Below are 9,313 nucleotides of genomic sequence, written 5' to 3' on the forward strand. Positions count from 1 at the left end.
GAGTAGATACAAGAGTATTTACTTAATGAATCACAAGTCTGAAATGTTGAAAAGTTCAATTCCGTTTCAGAATGAAGTTCGTCGTAACAAGAGGATAAACTGTCTACGATATGATCATGGAAATGAATATCTGAGTTACGAGTTTTGGTACGCAGTTAAGACAATGTGGAAATTGTTTCGCAGTTCATGCCACCTGGAACATCATAAGTGTGATGATGTGTCTGAACGTCATAGCCACGCACTATTTGGTATGGTGCATACTATGATGTCTCTTATCGAATTACCACTATCGTTTATGGGTTATGCATTAGAGACAACCGCACTCACTTTAAATAGGGCACCGCGTATTTCCGATGAGATGACACAGTATAGACTGAGGTTTAGAGAAATCTAAACTGTCGTTTCTTGAAAGTTTGGGGTTTCGACACTTATGTGAAAAAGGTTCAGTCTGATAAGCTCGAACCCAAAGCGGATAAATGCTTCTTCATAGGGTATCCAAAACAGTTGGGTACATCTCCTATCTCAGATCCGAAAGCAAAGTGTTTGTTTCTAGAAACGGATCCTTTCTCGAGGAAAGGTTTCTCTCGAAAGAATTGAGTGGGAGGGTAGTAGAACTTGATGAGGTTACTGAACCATCACTTCAACCAGTGTGTAGCAGGGCGCAGGAAGTTGTTCCTGTGGCGCCTACACCAATTGAAGTGGAAGCTGATGATGGTGATCATTGAGCTTCGAATCAAGTTACTACAAACCTCGTAGGTCGACAAGGTCGCGTACTGTTGCAGAGTAGTACGGTAACCCTGTCTTGGAGGTCATGTTGTTGAGCAACAGTGAACCTACGAGTTATGGAGAAAGCGATGGTGGGCCCAGATTCCGACAAATGGCTGGAAGCCATGAAATCCGAGAGAGGATCCATGGATGAAAAAAAAGTGTGGACTTTGGTAGAATTACTTGATGGTCATAGGACTATTGAGTAAAGATGGATCTTTAAAAGAAGACAGACGATGATGGTGATAAGTCACTATTAAGAAAAGCTCGACTTGTCGCAAAGATGTTTTCGACAAGATCAAACAGTTGACTATGATGAGACTTTCTCACTCTAGCGATGCTAAAGGTCTGTTAGAATTATGTTAGTTGTTGATACATTATTTATGAAATATTGCACGTAGGATGTCAAAACATTGTTTCCTCGATGGTTTCCTTGAGCAAACATTGTATGTGATACAACCAGAAGGTTTTGTCGATCCTAAAGATACTAGCAAGTATGCAAGCTCCAGTGATCCTTCAATGGACTGGTGCAAGCATCTCGGAGTTGGAATATACACTTTGATGAGATGATCAAAGATTTTGGGTGTGTACAAGGTTTATGAGAAACTTGTATTTCCAAAGAAGTGAGTGGGAGCACTATAGAATTTCTGATAGGAATATGTGGTTGACATATTGTGGATCGGAAGTAATGTAGAATTTCTGTAAAGCATACTAGGTTGTTTGAAAGATGTTTTCAAAGGAGTACCTGGATTACGCTACTTGAACGTTGAGCATCAAAGATCTATGGAGATAGATCGAAAGCGCTTAATAGAAGTTTCAACAAGATGCATGGCTTGACAAGTTTTTGAAAGGGTTCAAAATAGATCAGCAAAGAAGGAGTTCTTCGTTGCGTTGTGAGGTGTGAATTTGAGTAAGACTCAAAACCCGACCCCGGCAGAATAAAGAGAATAGACGAAGGTCGTCTTCTATGCCTTAGCCGTAGAATCTGAAGTATGCCATGCTGTGTACCGCACCTGATGTGTGCCTTGACTCAAAGTCTGTTGAGAGGTACAGAGAGTGATCCATGATTGAATCACCAACAATGGTCAAAATTTATCCTTAGTAACTAATGGACTAAGGAATTTTTCTCGATTATGGAGGTGGTTAAAGAGTTCGTCGTAAAGGGTTACGTCGATGCAAGCTTTGACACTAATCCGAATAACTATGAGTAGTGAAACGGATTCGTATAGTAGAGTAGATATTTGGAGCATTTCCAAATAGCACGTAGTAGCAGCATCTATAAGATGACATAAAGATTTGTAAAGTACGCACGGATCTGAAAGTTTCAGAACCGTTGACTAAAACCTCTCTCATGACCAAGACGTGATCAGACCCCATAACTATATGGGTGTTGGATTCGTTGGAATCACATGGTGATGTGAACTAGATTATTGACTCTAGTGCAAGTGGAAGACTGTTGGAAATATGCCCTAGAGGCAATAATAAATTAGTTATTATTATATTTCTTAGTTCATGATAATCGTTTATTATCCATGCTATAATTGTATTGATTGGAAACACAATACTTGTGTGGATACATATACAAAACACTGTCCCTAGTAAGCCTCTAGTTGACTAGCTCGTTGATCAAAGATGGTCAAGGTTTCCTGGCCATAGGCAAGTGTTGTCACTTGATAACGGAATCACATCATTAGGAGAATCATGTGATGGACTAGACCCAAACTAATAGACGTAGCATGTTGATCGTGTCATTTTGTTGCTACTGTTTTCTGCGTGTCAAGTATTTGTTCCTATGACCATGAGATCATATAACTCACGGACACCGGAGGAATGCTTTGTGTGTATCAAACGTCGCAACGTAACTGGGTGACTATAAAGATGCTCTACAGGTATCTCCAAAGGTGTTCGTTGAGTTAGTATGGATCGAGACTGGGATTTGTCACTCCGTGTGACGGAGAGGTATCTCGGGGCCCACTCGGTAATACAACATCACACACAAGCCTTGCAAGCAATGTGACTTAGTGTAAGTTACGGGATCTTGTATTACGGAACGAGTAAAGAGACTTGCCGGTAAACGAGATTAAAATAGGTATGCGGATACTGACGATCGAATCTCGGGCAAGTAACATACCGAAGGACAAAGGGAATGACATACGGGATTATATGAATCCTTGGCACTGAGGTTCAATCGATAAGATCTTCGTAGAATATGTAGGATCCAATATGGGCATCCAGGTCCCGCTATTGGATATTGACCGAGGAGTCTCTCGGGTCATGTCTACATAGTTCTCGAACCCGCAGGGTCTGCACACTTAAGGTTCGACGTTGTTTTATGCGTATTTGAGTTATATGGTTGGTTACCGAATGTTGTTCGGAGTCCCGGATGAGATCACGGACGTCACGAGGGTTTCCGGAATGGTCCGGAAACGAAGATTGATATATAGGATGACCTCATTTGGTTACCGGAAGGTTTTCGTGCATTACCGGAAAAGTTTCGGGCTCATCGGTAGTGTACCAGGAGGGGTGCCGGGGACCATCGGGAGGGGTGTCACGTCCCAAGGGGTCTCATGGGCTATGGGAAGAGATAAACCAGCCCCTAGTGGGCTGGAATAAGTTCCCACTAAGGCCCATAAGGTTTGAGAAGGAAAAAACACAAGGTGGAAAGAGTTTCCAAGTGGGAAGGTGGAATCCTACTCCAAGTAGGATTGGAGTAGGACTCCTCCACCTCCAATTTCGGCCAAACCTTGAGGGTTTGAGGCTGCCTCTTGCCTCCCCCTCCCTCCTATATATACTGAGGTATTAGGGCTGATTTGAGACGATTTTTCCACGGCAGCCCGACCACATACCTCCACGGTTTTTCCTCTAGATCGCGTTTCTGCGGAGCTCGGGCGGAGCCCTGCTGAGACAAGGTCATCACCAACCTCCGGAGCGCCGTCACGCTGCCGGAGAACTCTTCTACCTCTCTGTCTCTCTTGCTGGATCAAGAAGGCCGAGATCATCGTCGAGCTGTACGTGTGCTGAACGCGGAGGTGCCGTCCGTTCGGTACTAGATCGTGGGACTGATCGTGGGATTGTTCGCGGGGCGGATCGAGGGACGTGAGGATGTTCCACTACATCAACCGCGTTCACTAACGCTTCTGCTGTACGATCTACAAGGGTACGTAGATCACTCATCCCCTCTCGTAGATGGACATCACCATGATAGGTCTTCGTGCGCGTAGGAAATTTTTTGTTTCCCATGCGACGTTCCCCAACAGGAGATACCTGTAGAGCATCTTTATAGTCACCCAGTTACGTTGCGACGTTTGATACACATAAAGCATTCCTCCGGTGTCAGTGAGTTATATGATCTCATGGTCATAGGAATAAATACTTGACACGCAGAAAACAGTAGCAACAAAATGACACGATCAACATGCTACGTCTATTAGTTTGGGTCTAGTCCATCACGTGATTCTCCTAATGACGTGATCCAGTTATCAAGCAACAACACCTTGTTCATAATCAGAAGACACTGACTATCTTTGATCAACTAGCTAGCCAACTAGAGGCTTGCTAGGGATGGTGTTTTGTCTATGTATCCACACATGTAAATGAGTCTTCATTCAATACAATTATAGCATGGATAATAAACGATTATCTTGATACAGGAATTATAATAATAACTATATTTATGATTGCCTCTAGGGCATAATTCCAACAGTCTCCCACTTGCACTAGAGTCAATAATCTAGCCCTCACATCACCATGTGAATTACATTGTAATAAATCTAACACCCATACAGTTCTGGTGTTGATCATGCTTTGGCCGTGGAAGAGGTTTAGTCAGCGGGTCCGCTACATTCAAATCCGCGTGCACTTTCCATATATTCACATCCTCTCCCTCGACGTAGTCGTGGATGAGGTTGAAGCGTCGTTTGATGTGTCTGGTCTTCTTGTGAAACCGTGGTTCCTTTGCTAAGGCAATGGCACCAGTGTTGTCACAGAACAAGGTTATTGGATTCAGTGCGCTTGGCACCACTCCAAGATCCGTCATGAACTGCTTCATCCAGACACCCTCCTTAGCCGCCTCCGAGGCAGCCATGTACTCCGCTTCACATGTAGAATCTGCTACGACGCTTTGCTTGGAACTGCACCAGCTTACTGCACCCCCATTAAGAATAAATACGTATCCGGTTTGCGACTTAGAGTCGTCCGGATCTGTGTCAAAGCTTGCATCGACGTAACCTTTTACGGCGAGCTCTTCGTCACCTCCATACACGAGAAACATCTCCTTAGTCCTTTTCAGGTACTTCAGGATATTCTTGACCGCTGTCCAGTGATCCACTCCTGGATTACTCTGGAACCTACCTGCCATACTTATGGCCAGGCTCACATCCGGTCTAGTGCACAGCATCGCATACATAATAGAACCTATGGCTGAAGCATAGGGGACGGAGCGCATATGCTCTCTATCTTCATCAGTTGCTGGGCACTGAGTCTTACTCAATCTCGTACCTTGTAGAACCGGCAAGAACCCTTTCTTGGACTGTTCCATTTTGAACCTCTTCAAAACTTTATCAAGGTATGTGCTTTGTGAAAGTCCTATCAGGCGTTTTGATCTATCCCTATAGATCTTAATGCCTAGAATGTAAGGAGCTTCTCCTAGGTCCTTCATAGAGAAACTTTTGTTCAAGTAATCCTTTATGCTCTCTAAAAACTCTACGTTGTTTCCAATCAGTAATATGTCATCCACATATAATATTAGAAACGCCACAGAGCTCCGACTCACTTTCTTGTAAATACAAGATTCTCCATCCACTTGTATAAACCCAAATGCTTTGATCACCTCATCAAAGCGTTTGTTCCAACTCCGAGATGCTTGCACCAGTCCATAAATGGATCGCTGGAGCTTGCACACCTTGTTAGCATTCTTAGGATCGACAAAACCTTCGGGTTGTATCATATACAACTCTTCCTTAAGGAAACCGTCAAGGAACGCCGTTTTGACATCCATCTGCCAGATTTCATAATCGAAAAATGCAGCTCTTGCTAACATGATTCTGACGGACTTAAGCATCGCTACGGGTGAGAAAGTCTCATCGTAGTCAACTCCTTGAACTTGAGAAAAACCCTTTGCCACAAGTCGAGCTTTATAAACGGTCACATTACCGTCAGGGTCCGTCTTCCTCTTAAAGATCCATTTGTTCTGAATGGCCTTGCGGCCCTCAGGCAGTACCTCCAAAGTCCACACTTTGTTCTCATACATGGATCCTATCTCGGACTTCATGGCTTCCAGCCATTTGTTGGAATCTGGGCCCACCATTGCTTCTTCATAATTCGCAGGTTCATTGTTGTCTAACAACATGATTGATAAGACGGGATTGCCGTACCACTCTGGAGCAGCACGTGGTCTCGTCGACCTGCGTGGTTCGACAGAAACTTGAACTGGAGTTTCATGATCATCATCATTAACTTCCTCCTCAACCGGCGTCGCAATGACAGAGATTTCCCCTTGCCCTGCGCCACCATCCAGAGGGATGAGAGGTTCGACAACCTCGTCAAGTTCTATCTTCCTCCCACTCAATTCTCTCGAGAGAAACTCCTTCTCGAGAAAAGCTCCGTTTTTAGCAACAAATACTTTGCCCTCGGATTTGAGATAGAAGGTGTACCCAACTGTCTCTTTTGGGTAACCTATGAAGACGCACTTTTCCGCTTTGGGTTCCAGCTTTTCAGGCTGAAGCTTTTTGACATAAGCATCACATCCCCAAACTTTAAGAAACGACAACTTTGGCCTTTTGCCATACCACAGTTCATATGGTGTCGTCTCAACGGATTTTGATGGTTCCCTATTTAAAGTGAATGCAGCTGTTTCAAATGCATAGCCCCAAAATGATAACGGCAAATCAGTAAGAGACATCATAGATCGCACCATCTCTAATAGAGTACGATTACGACGTTCGGACACACCATTACGCTGTGGTGTTCGAGGCGGTGTTAACTGTGAAACAATTCCACATTGTCTTAAGTGAGCACCAAACTCGAAACTCAGATATTCACCCCCACGATCAGACCGCAGGAACTTGATCTTCTTGTTACGATGATTTTCCACTGTACTCTGAAATTGCTTGAACTTTTCAAATGTTTCAGACTTGTGCTTCATCAAGTAGACATAACCATATCTACTCAAATCGTCAGTGAAGGTGAGAAAATAACGATATCCGCCGCGTGCCTCCACGCTCATCGGACCACACACATCGGTATGTATGATTTCCAACAAGTCACTTGCACGCTCCATTGTTCCTGAGAACAGAGTCTTAGTCATCTTGCCCATGAGGCATGGTTCGCACGTGTCAAGTGAATCAAAGTCAAGTGACTCCAAAAGTCCATCAGCATGGAGTTTCTTCATGCGCTTTACACCAATATGACCTAAGCGGCAGTGCCACAAAAATATGGCGCTATCATTGTTAACTCTAACTCTTTTGGTCTCAATGTTATGTATATGCGTATCGCTATCAAGATTCAATATGAACAATCCTCTCACATTCGGTGCATGACCATAAAAGATGTTACTCATAGAAATAGAACAACCATTATTCTCTGACTTAAAAGAGTAACCGTCTCGCAATAAACAAGATCCAGATATAATGTTCATGCTCAACGCAGGCACTAAATAACAATGATTTAAGGTCATCACTAATCCTGACGGTAACTGAAGTGACACTGTGCCGACGGCGATTGCATCAACCTTGGAACCATTTCCTACGCGCATCGTCACTTCATCTTTCGCCAGCCTTCGCCTATTCCGTAGTTCCTTTTTCGAGTTGCAAATATGAGCAACAGAACCGGTATCGAATACCCAGGCACTACTACGAGAGCTGGTTAAGTACACATCAATAACATGTATATCAAATATACCTGATTTTTCTTTGGCCGCCTTCTTATCTGCCAGATACTTGGGGCAATTGCGCTTCCAGTGACCCATACCCTTGCAATAGTAACACTCCGTTTCCGGCTTAGGTCCAGCTTTGGGTTTCTTCGTCGGATTGGCAACAGGCTTGACGCTCTTCTTCGAATTGCCCTTCTTGCCTTTGCCGTTTCTCTTGAAACTAGTGGTCTTATTCACCATCAACACTTGATGCTCTTTACGGAGTTCAGACTCTGCGACTTTCAGCATCGCAAACAACTCGCCGGGAGACTTGTTCATCCCTTGCATGTTGTAGTTCAACACAAAGCCTTTATAGCTTGGTGGCAGTGATTGAAGGATTCTGTCAGTGATAGCTTCTTGCGGGAGTTCAATCCCCAGCTCAGCTAGACGGTTTGAGTACCCAGACATTTTGAGCACATGTTCACTGACAGATGAGTTTTCCTCCATCTTGCAAGCATAGAATTTATCGGAGGTCTCATACCTCTCGATCCGGGCGTTCTTCTGAAAGATAAACTCCAACTCTTGGAACATCTCAAATGCTCCATGACGCTCAAAGCGATGTTGAAGTCCCGGTTCGAAGCCATACAAGACTGCACATTGAACTATTGAGTAGTCCTCCTTACGTGCTAACCAAGCGTTCTTAACATCCTGATCAGCCGTAGCGGGTGGTTCATCTCCTAACGCAGCATTAAGGACATAATCCTTCTTCCCAGCTTGTAAGATTAGCTTAAGATTACGAGCCCAGTCTACAAAGTTGCTTCCATCATCTTTCAACTTAGCTTTCTCTAGGAACGTATTAAAATTCAGGATGACTGTCGCGTGAGCCATGATCTACAACACAAATATATTCAAAGTGGACTTAGACTATGTTCAAGATAATTAGAGTTTAACTTAATCAAATTATTCGCTAAACTCCCACTCAAAAAGTACATCTCTCTAGTCATTTGAGTGGTTCATGATCCACTTACACTAGCTCAAGTCCGATCATCACGTGAGTTGAGTATAGTTTCAGTGGTAAGCATCCCTATGCTAATCATATCATCTATATGATTCATGATCGACCTTTCGGTCTCATGTGTTCCGAGGCCATGTCTGCACATGCTAGGCTCGTCAAGCTTAACCCGAGTGTTCCGCGTGCGCAACTGTTTTGCACCCGTTGTATGTGAACGTTGAGTCTATCACACCCGATCATCACGTGGTGTCTCGAAACGACGAACTGTAGCAACGGTGCACAGTCGGGGAGAACACAATTTCGTCTCGAAATTTTAGTGAGAGATCACCTCATAATGCTACAGTCATTCTAAGCAAAATAAGGTGCATAAAAGGATTAACATCACATGCAATTCATAAGTGACATGATATGGCCATCATCACGTGCTTCTTGATATCCATCACCAAAGCACCGGCACGATCTTCTTGTCACCGGCGCCACACCATGATCTCCATCAACGTGTTGCCATCGGGGTTGTCGTGCTACTCATGCTATTACTACTAAAGCTACATCCTAGCAAAATAGTAAACGCATCTGCAAGCACACACGTTAGTATAAAGACAACCCTATGGCTCCTGCCGGTTGCCGTACCATCGACGTGCAAGTCGATATTTCTATTACAACATGATCATCTCATACATCCAATATAT

Source organism: Hordeum vulgare, chromosome 1H (assembly GCF_904849725.1).
Source record: "Hordeum vulgare subsp. vulgare chromosome 1H, MorexV3_pseudomolecules_assembly, whole genome shotgun sequence".
NCBI classification, from domain to species: domain Eukaryota; kingdom Viridiplantae; phylum Streptophyta; class Magnoliopsida; order Poales; family Poaceae; genus Hordeum; species Hordeum vulgare.